The 9,647-nt window shown below is 41.7% G+C and overlaps 1 long non-coding RNA gene across 1 annotated transcript; it reads right to left on the bottom strand.

Moving 5' to 3' along the window:
* Nucleotides 1–1,068: 1,068 nt before the first annotated feature.
* On the bottom strand, nucleotides 1,069–5,325 carry LOC131547976 (uncharacterized). Its single transcript, XR_009273068.1, has 4 exons — nucleotides 5,252–5,325; nucleotides 5,078–5,147; nucleotides 3,445–3,479; nucleotides 1,069–1,793 (listed from the first exon to the last, which is right to left on the bottom strand). It is a non-coding gene; the product is annotated as an uncharacterized LOC131547976 (long non-coding RNA).
* Between the last annotated feature and the right edge of the window lie 4,322 nt (nucleotides 5,326–9,647).

The raw sequence follows: 9,647 nt of genomic DNA, 5'->3' as shown, positions 1-9,647 counted from the left end.
AAAGAAACAAGTTTGATTGTTCATTTGAATTTATTTCTCTCTCTCTCTGTCTCTCACGCACATTTTTTTCTGATTTTTACGTTGCTCTGCTCTTAATTCCTTAACATTTAAAGGGTTTTCTGCAACGAAATTTTGTCTGCATGATATGTGAATTATTTATTAGCCTATTTTTTTATCCATGCAGCAAAATGCTTTAAAAACAGCTGTAAAAATTACTTTAATCCAGATGATTTTAAAGAACTTCTCACTATAAATTTTACGGGTAGATAGTCGATAGAAATACGGCTATAATCTACTGCTGAAATGTTTGCGGGGCAAATCTCAGGTCAGTCTGAGCGCTCATGGTACACACAGTGCGTACAGCCGTACACCTGCAGGCGCCACTGACCACAAATGACACAAGCATGAAATGATGTCCCCGAGTAAGAACACATCCTCTGAACGTTGAAGAACAGAAAAAAAAAAACAGCAAGAGATAATGAGAGAGAGTACCAGTTCCTGCTGTAATAATGTTACACGTAAGTAACGTTAGTTACGATGACATAATATTATAAATGGTAAAATAACCAAAATTATTGTTCAATCTTACTTGTGAAAGGTAATCCCAGATAGCAAAAATCATTTGGGCCAGATCTGGTCCAGACCCATCGGACAGTCTGGACCAGATCCGTGTAACGGACTCGGGCCGGTGTCTTTTGGCACAACGGGCCAATACCGGCATGGATCCGTTTTTCTGGATCTGGATTAGAACTGGGCCAGCTCCAGACCAGATGTGGATTCCTTTATGGTGATTTGGCCCAAATGTGGGCAGGATCTGGTCCAGTACCATGCCGGATCTGGGCCAGCTCATTTTGTGTATTTTATATTATATATATATATATATATATATATATATATATATATGCCTTCATACACACACAAATAAGTTGTATACATATCTAGAATTCAAACACAATTTGTTTATTTGTACAGTGCTTTTCACAATACATATTCCAATGCAGCTTTACAGAAAATGCATTTAAAAAGAGTATTGCATTTAAAAGTTACAAATAAAAGAGTAATGTCCATATGCCACAGTATTTGTACAGTTCCCAGATAATACAAATCATACAAGTAGATAATGACTATTTAAGTAGAAATGATAAATACCTTTAAAGCAATGATTACAAGCATCTTACCCAGACAGCAAGGAGTGTCAGCCCAGATCCGCCCACAACTGGCCCGCATGGATTTCACACGGGACAGATGTGGGCTGGATCTGGGCCAGAACTATGTTGCTGTCTGGGTACATAATACATAATTAAATATCTTTTTTTTTTTCTTAAGGTATAATACGAAGGTCTTAGACAACAAAAAGTTTAAAGAAATGATTTAGATGTACAGACAATTACTGTCCTGAACACTATTAAAACAATATTCATATTAAAACAATTGAATTACTACACAAAACATGTTTTACTACATCTTTTCTTTTGATAATTTTTGCATCAAAAGCAAAATTAAAGTTAATTTAAAACACTACCCCAAGTAGTATAAGTCTCTACTTCTAGTGCTTACTGTACATAATATTCACCAAGCTTAAAACAGTGCTACACAATGAGAATGAGAAGAATCTGAATAATTACCACAGGGAAATTTTATATCACAGGGAAAGGTCTTACAAATGTGTGTCACCATTGTGTGCTTGAGTTGGTTCTAGTTGTTTGAGTCTTCTGCAATGCTGTTTTTGAGGTAAATGCGAGCCCTCCATCTGACTCCACAGCTTAAAGACAGTTCCCCCCTTTTCGTTGTCTCTAAAAAAAAAAAAAAAGATTAAATATCTTTTTAATATTAACATATTAATATATTACACACACACACACATACATACAGTACATATATACACAAACACACACATAAGGTCAAAAGTTTACATACACCTTGCAGAATCTGCAAAATGTTAATTATTTTACCAAAATAAGAGGGATAAGACATTTACATCTTGTCCACAAGAGAAAACAGCTGTGTGTTTCTGTTTAGTGATAGTTGCTCATGAGTCCCTTGTTTGTTTTGAACAGTTAAACTGTCTGCTGTTCTTCAGAAAAATCCTTCAGCTCCCACAAATGCTGTGCTTTTCCAGCATTTTTGTGTATTTGAACACTTTCCAGAAGTGACTATGATTTTGAGTTCCATCTTTTCACACTGAGGACAACTGAGGGACTCATATGCGACTATTACAGAAGGTTTAAATGCTCACTGATGCTCCAGAAGAAAAAATAATGCATTAAGGGGTGAAAACTTTTTGAATTTGAACATCAGGGTAAATTGAGCTTATTTTGTCTTGTGGGAAACATGTAACCCAGACAGCAACATAGTGTTGGCCCAGATCCGGCCCACATCTGGCCCGCATGAAATCCATGCGGGCCAGATGCGGCCGGATCTGGGCCGACACTGCTTGTTGTCTGGGAAGTATCTTCTGTAGCTTCTGAAGGGCAGTACTAAATGAAAAAAATATTTAGGCAAAATAAGAAAAATGTACACCTTCATTCTGTTTAAAAGTTTTCACCCCCTTAATGTATCGTGTTTCCTTCTGGAGCATCAGTAAGCGTTTTTCACTTCCAGTTCTTGTTGATTATGTAATTATAAAATGATCGTACACAAAATTAATAGTAGTTATTATGATTGATGTGGTTTGGAATTGGTAAAAGTGCTTAAAAAAATATGATCAGAATATTGAATCGCCTAATAATTATGCACGCACTGAATATGCTTTTCCACATCATAAATGTTATCCATGGTTAGCATTTTTTAATTTTCCTGTAATCGAGTAATTTTGTCCTGCTTTGTGTGTAACAAAGATCATGTTCATTCTGCTTGCTGTCCATAGGTGTAAAGTATAATAACTGATATAACAGAGAAGAAAAGCAAGGGGAAACTGTGCCACCTGTTTTATATATTAAAAAAATACACAACTAATTGCATTTTACACAGATATGTTATGAATGTATTTGTTTAATTTAGTATTACAAAGCAAGGAAGGCAATGTTTAAGCCTTACACATAAGAGTCACAGTTTATTAACATGCTCCACTGTGGAAATTAGTGCATGGGACATCAGTGTCATACACACTTCCTTTAATCACCGACTTGAGATGAAAAAGGGTTTGTACCCAAATGACACACAGACTATAGCATTGCTAGAGGACTATGACTGTTATAACAGGTATATTGTTCAGGATGAGTGTGAAGTTATTTGAAGGAGCATTTCTCCAGAAAGCTGCAAGCCTCAATCGGCCCTAACAAACAGTATGTTCTGAACAGCACAAGTTGTAACATTATCAGGCACTCATTATTATCAATACTCAATTATAAATTGTGGCATTCAAATAGCTTGAATAACTCAAACTCCACTGAAAACTTAAAAAAAAAAAAAGAAGAAAAAAAAAAAAGAAAAAAATGGACTCACCTTACTATGTGACAGTCCCGGCTCTCAGGTGGAACCTGAAATTGAAACAGATCGTTATATAGTGTTGCTGGACAATTTCTCAGTTCATTTACCCAATTAACATGGAGCATACCGTTAACAGAAATAAAAGCATATTTTGGCAAAGCTTTTATAAATAAAAATCATACCAAACAATATAATGTAATACATGTCTGTCTCCTCAGTGCCCCTCTGTTTCTATCATTCAGTGTGCTTGAAAGCGTTCTGCCTGCTTATTCAAGGGGACCGGGCTCGTCAAAAGTTTGGACACATTACTGTTTTTAATGTTCTTGAAATAAGTCTCTTATGCTCATCAAGCCAGCATTTATTTGATCAAAAATAAAAGAATATTGTGAAGTATTAAAAATAATGAAACGAAATAAAATAATGGTTTTCTATTTTAATATACTTCAAAATATAATTTATTTCTGCGATCAAAGCTGAATTTTCAGCATCATTACTCGTCTTCAGTGTCACATGATCCTTCAGAAATCATTATAATATACTAATTCGATACTCCGTTGTTATCGATGTTGGAAACAGTTGTGCTGCTTAATTTTTTGGGAATCTGTGATACTTTTTTCAGAATTTATTGATGAATAAAAGTTAAAAGAAAAGCATTTATTTATTCAGCTTTGCCATCACAGAAATAAATTATATTTTAATTACAATTTTAAAAGTAATTATCAGTTAAAATGTTTTTTATGAATATATTGTAAAACGTAATTTATTCCTGTGATCAAAGCTAAATTTTCAGCATCATTACTCCAGTCTTCAGTGTCACATGATCCTTCAGAAATCATTCTAATATTATTATTTGCTGCTCAAGAAACATTTCTGATTATTGTCAGTTGAAAAACAGTTATGCTCCTTAATATATGCAGAAACCATGATATACAACCATTCAAATGTTTGGTGTGTGTTAATAGAAATGACTGTTTTATTTAGCAAATAGGCATTAAATTGATAAAAGTAAAAACATTTATAATGAAGCAAAAAATATATTTCAAATTAATGATGTTCTTTTGAACTGTCTATTCATCAAAGAATCATAAAAATGTTTCCAGAAAATATTAAGCAGCAAAACTTTTTTTTTTTTTACATATAATAATAATAATAATAATAATAATAAGAAGAAGAAGAAGAAGAAGAAGAAGAAGAAGAAGAAGAAGAAGAAGAAGAAGAAGAAGAAGAAGAAGAAGAAGAAGAAGAAGAAGAAGAAGAAGAAGAAGAAGAAGAAGAAGAAGAAGAAGAAGAAGAAGAAGAACCATTACTGATAACTGAGCACCAATAAAAATCCAGCACTAAATCAGCATGTTAGAATGATTTCTGAACGATCATGCACTGAAGACTGCAGTAATGATGCTGAAAATTCACAGGAATAAATTACATTTTAAAAATATATTCAAATGACATTTCACAATATTACTTTAATTTTATTTTTGATCAAATAAATGCATGCAGCCTTGAGGGTTAGCGCTTAAACATTAACACTGCAAGCCCACCATGACAGGCAGCAATCTTAAACATTAAATTTTAATAGAAGCAGTCAAAATTACTAAAGTTTAAATTAAGTAATTAAGTTCAAATTCGTTAATTACGTATAATTGCATACCTCTGGACCGTTTTCTTCATGTTAGCAAGTCCTCTGATAGGCCTAAAGTGTTCGCCGGTCCAACACCGATCTAAGGAGCAATAAAAACACCAAAACTTTAAGTTATCGAGTACACAACATAATAAGAGATTAATTTGTTAGTAGAACAGTGTGATATCACACGGTGTGACATACCTTGGAGAAGTTTTAGAGGATAACAGCCCCTGCCTCGATCGTCTTGACGTCTTCTTCTTCTATTAAGGTTTATTGGCGGTTGGCAAACAACTTTTGGTGCATTACCGCCACCATCTGGTGTGAGTGTGGACCAGAATGTTGTGTATAAGCATTGTTTAAAAAACTATATCCTTCCACTTAAATTGGTTTCTCTAAGATATTGAAACAGTATATTACAACACATTTTTTTTACTCTTTCCGCGAAATGCTAATCAAGCCAGCATTTATTTGATCAAAAATACAGAAAAAGTATTACAATTTAAAATAATGGTTTTCTATTTTAATTTACTTCAAAATACAATTTATTGCTTTGATCAAAGCAAATATCTTTGACGCCTTTTGTTCTGAACTGCAGATAAACACGCGCTCGTTTCGGACGCGGCCCGGATCTGCTCTGGACAGTAGTTCCCGCCACTGAAACCGGGCCCTGGCTGGATCCGTGTTACAGCACTGAAACGGATGTGACTGTAATACGGATTTGCCGGTTTGAAAACGGATCCGGCACAGAGTCAACTGCTGTCTGGGAATCCCACGCGATCTGGTATCTGCGCGGGTTATTGCAACAGTAAACTGCACAAAATACGGGCATAAATTGTTCGCTCTCCGTTGACTCCGCTGCTATCGTAGAGCGAGGAGACCCAAGCAATATGGCGGCGACGCTGGAATACGCTTTCAGCATGTCATGAGGCGTCTATGTATATTATGTCTATGGTTCTGAAAAGCGCGGTGTGCTCTGATTGGCCAGCCATCCGGTGCATTGTGATTTGCCGAATACCTTAACTGTGTGACGGAATACCTTAACGTTTGAATTTTAGGAAGGCATGAGTGCAGGAACAGCTTGTAGCACTCCAAAGACAAAGGAAAAACATGAAATTGTGTCATATGACCCCTTTAAGACGCATAGCACAAGACAAAGTAACAAAACGTGTTTCGACATTCCTACATGCACTTTTAATTATTATTATTATTATTATTATTTTTCCAATTTGTGTAGCACTTTTCTCAATGCATATAGGAAATGTAAAAGCAGTTTTTGTCACGGTCCTGCCCTGACAGTCATGTCTTTGTTTAATGTGTCCTTGTTTGTCTTGTGTCTGAGCACATGGCTTTATCTTTGTTTTTGTTGGCCATGTGCTCCGCTCGTGGCCGCGAGAACTAGGGGTGCTGAGGGTGCTGCAGCACCCCCCGCCGCAGGGCCGGGCCTAAGATTTTCCTTGTGCCCCTCGATCATCCCCAATATACTTGATTTTTGTGATAGTTTTGTGATTATATTAAACTGACCAGAAATATGTGGCTTTATTTTTCTTGCGCGCCTTACGGCGCACGTCCCTACATCTGCCTCTCACTGACAGAATGTCATGTGAAATGTTCACGCGATTAATTTTAGATTCCAACTTGTAAAAACTATTTACGTCTTTTTCCTTTTTATGAGCCGTCTTCCGAAGCTTTCTCGCTTCTCAAGACTGCCACCGACAATCACATTGTGACGGCGCGAGGAGAACAGAGGACTCAAAGGCAGAGGATAGATTCGAGCACAAGGTTTATTACCAAAGGTGAACAAAACAAATAAAACTGTAACAAAACTCAGCGAGCAAGTCTCTGGGGTAATCCAGCTACGGTCGGCAGTGAGATGCGGACCCAACGAGCGGATCACTGCCCAAGACCCAGCGCTCGCACAGGGCCAACCACTAAAGAGTGGAGTGAGGCAGAGAGTGGCAGTCCTTCTCTCTATGCGTCCTGGGGTGCAAACAGACAGACGTGAGTGTACACCAAAACACAGAACACAAAACAATCTACTAACAACAGGAGCTAGTCAGAGAGAAATATAAAGGAAAGGGTAATGAGCAACAGGTGGAATAGAAGCAGCTCGTGACATGCGCAGCCCCACCGCCAGATCAGCGCTGATTGCACCTGTCACGAGCCGCTGAAAAGGACATGATCACACAGACAGCAGAGGGAGCCAGGGAGGCACCCTGGCCCGTGACAGTACCCCTTCCCTCAGGGACGCCTCCTGGCGTCCCCGGAGGACTCACCATGACGCCGATAGAACTGGTCGATGAGAGCGCGATCCAGAATGTCGCGAGCCGGAACCCAGCATCTCCTCCGGACCATAACCCTCCCAGTCTACCAGGTATTGGTGACCTCTACCCCTGCGCCTCACATCGATTAGCCGCCGCATCAGATAAGCTGGCGACCCCTCGATGAGTCTAGGAGGCGGGGGGGCAGAGGTCTGGGGCTGAAGGGGGGAGCGAATGACGGGCTTAATCTTAGATACGTGAAAAACCGGGTGAATATTCTTAAAAGGGGGGGTTAATTTGAGCCGCACCGACACCGGACTGAGCACCTTAGAAATGATGAACGGTCCAACGAATTTGGGTCCCAGTTTACGTGAGGGAGTCTGAAGTGGAGGTCCTGAGAAGACAACCAGACCTTCTGACCGCACACGTAAAGTGGGGCTTAGTACGGTGACGGTCCGCTGACGCCTTGTTCCTCTCGCCAGTCCGGGTGAGGGCTTCTCTGGCGATCCTCCGCACGGAGGCATCTCTGAATAAACGCATGCGCCGGACGGAACAACAGCGTCGGACTCTTGGGAGGGAATAATGGTGGCTGGTAGCCTAAACAGCACTGGAAGGAGACAAACCCGTAGACGAGACCGGGAGGGAGTTATGTGCGATTTCACCATGGTTAATCTGGAACTCCAAGATGACGGTTCGGCAGACGCCACGCAGCGCAGAACCCTCTCCAAGTCCTGGTTAGCACGCTCGGCCTGCCCGTTAGTCTGCGGGTGATAACCTGAGGATAAGCTCGCAGTCGCCCCCAGCTGTCGACAGAACTCTGTCCAAAACCTAGACACAAACTGGGGACCCCTGTCAGAAACCACGCTACCGGGAGGCCATGAATATGGAAAACGTGATCCAAGACAACAGTCGCTGTCTCCCTCGCTGAAGGTAATTTGGGAGGGAAATGAAATGAGCCTTAGAGAACCTGTCCACCACAGTGAGGACTACCGTCATGCCACTAGACGGGGTAGGCCAGTGACAAAGTCCATCGCTATGTGTGACCAGGGCCGCGAAGGGACCGACAGTGGCTGGAGTAGCCCTGCTGGGGGTCGATTGGAGCCCTTCCCCGCAGCACAAACCGGACAGGCCGACACGAACAAACGGGCATCCCGCGCCACGGACGGCCACCAAAACCGCTGCTTGATCAACATGCAGGTACGAGTCGCTCCTGGGTGGCAAGCTAGTTCGGACGAGTGGCCCCACTGTAGGATGCTAGTTCGGACTGACTCGGGCACAAACAACAGACCCTCTGGGCATCCCGCGGGAATAGCAGTGCCGCGTAACGCCGTGCGGACCTTGGACTCCACCCCCCAGGTGACCGCTGCCACCACCCGTTCGGGAGGCAGAATGGGCACAGGGAGGGTGGGAGTAGCCTCAGTCTCAAAGATCCACGACAACGCATCGGGTTTACCATTCTTGGACCCCGGGCGGTAAGAGATGGTAAACCTAAACCGCCCGAAAAACAATGCCCAGCGAGCCTGCCGAGAATTTAGTCTCCTGGCGGTGCGGATGTATTCGAGGTTCTTGTGGTCAGTCCAAACGATAAAAGGAACCCCCGTGCCCTCTAACCAGTGACGCCACTCCTCCAGGGCCAGCTTGACAGCAAGTAACTCCCTATTCCCGATGCCGTAATTCCGTTCCGGGGGGGTTAAACGATGAGAAAAGAAGGCGCAGGGATGTATTCTCTCGTCCGAGGGTGATCTTTGGGATAAAATAGCCCCAACCCCCACCTCTGAGGCATCCACCTCCACAATGAACTGACGAGACGGGTCTGGTGTGGTTAAAATTGGAGCCGAAATAAAGTGACTCTTAAGACTTTCGAATGCAGCCTGAGCCTGCGACGACCAACTGTAACATGTCCTAGTGGAGGTGAGATTCGTCAGAGGAAGGGCGACCTGACTAAAGTTCCGAATGAACCGCCTGTAAAAATTGGCAAACCCCAGAAATCGCTGGACCGCCCTGCGACTATCTGGGGTGGGCCAATCAGCAACTGCTTTCACTTTGGCAGGGTCCATACGGATACCCTCGGGAGACAGGATAAATCCCAGGAACGGAACCGACCGTGCGTGAAACTCGCACTTCTCCACCTTGGCAAATAAACGATTCTCAAGCAGCCGCTGAAGCACTCGCCTGACATGCTGGACATGATCGCGCTCGTTCTGGGAGAAGATCAGGATATCGTCGAGGTAAACAAAACAAACCGGTCGACCATGTCTCTGAGCACGCCATTGACGAGTGCCTGGAAGACCGCCGGGAGTTGGAAAGCCCAAACGGCATGACCAAATACTCAAAGTGCC

Source organism: Onychostoma macrolepis, chromosome 10, assembly GCF_012432095.1.
Source record: "Onychostoma macrolepis isolate SWU-2019 chromosome 10, ASM1243209v1, whole genome shotgun sequence".
Taxonomy (NCBI): domain Eukaryota; kingdom Metazoa; phylum Chordata; class Actinopteri; order Cypriniformes; family Cyprinidae; genus Onychostoma; species Onychostoma macrolepis.
This window is presented reverse-complemented; position numbering and strand designations above follow the sequence as displayed.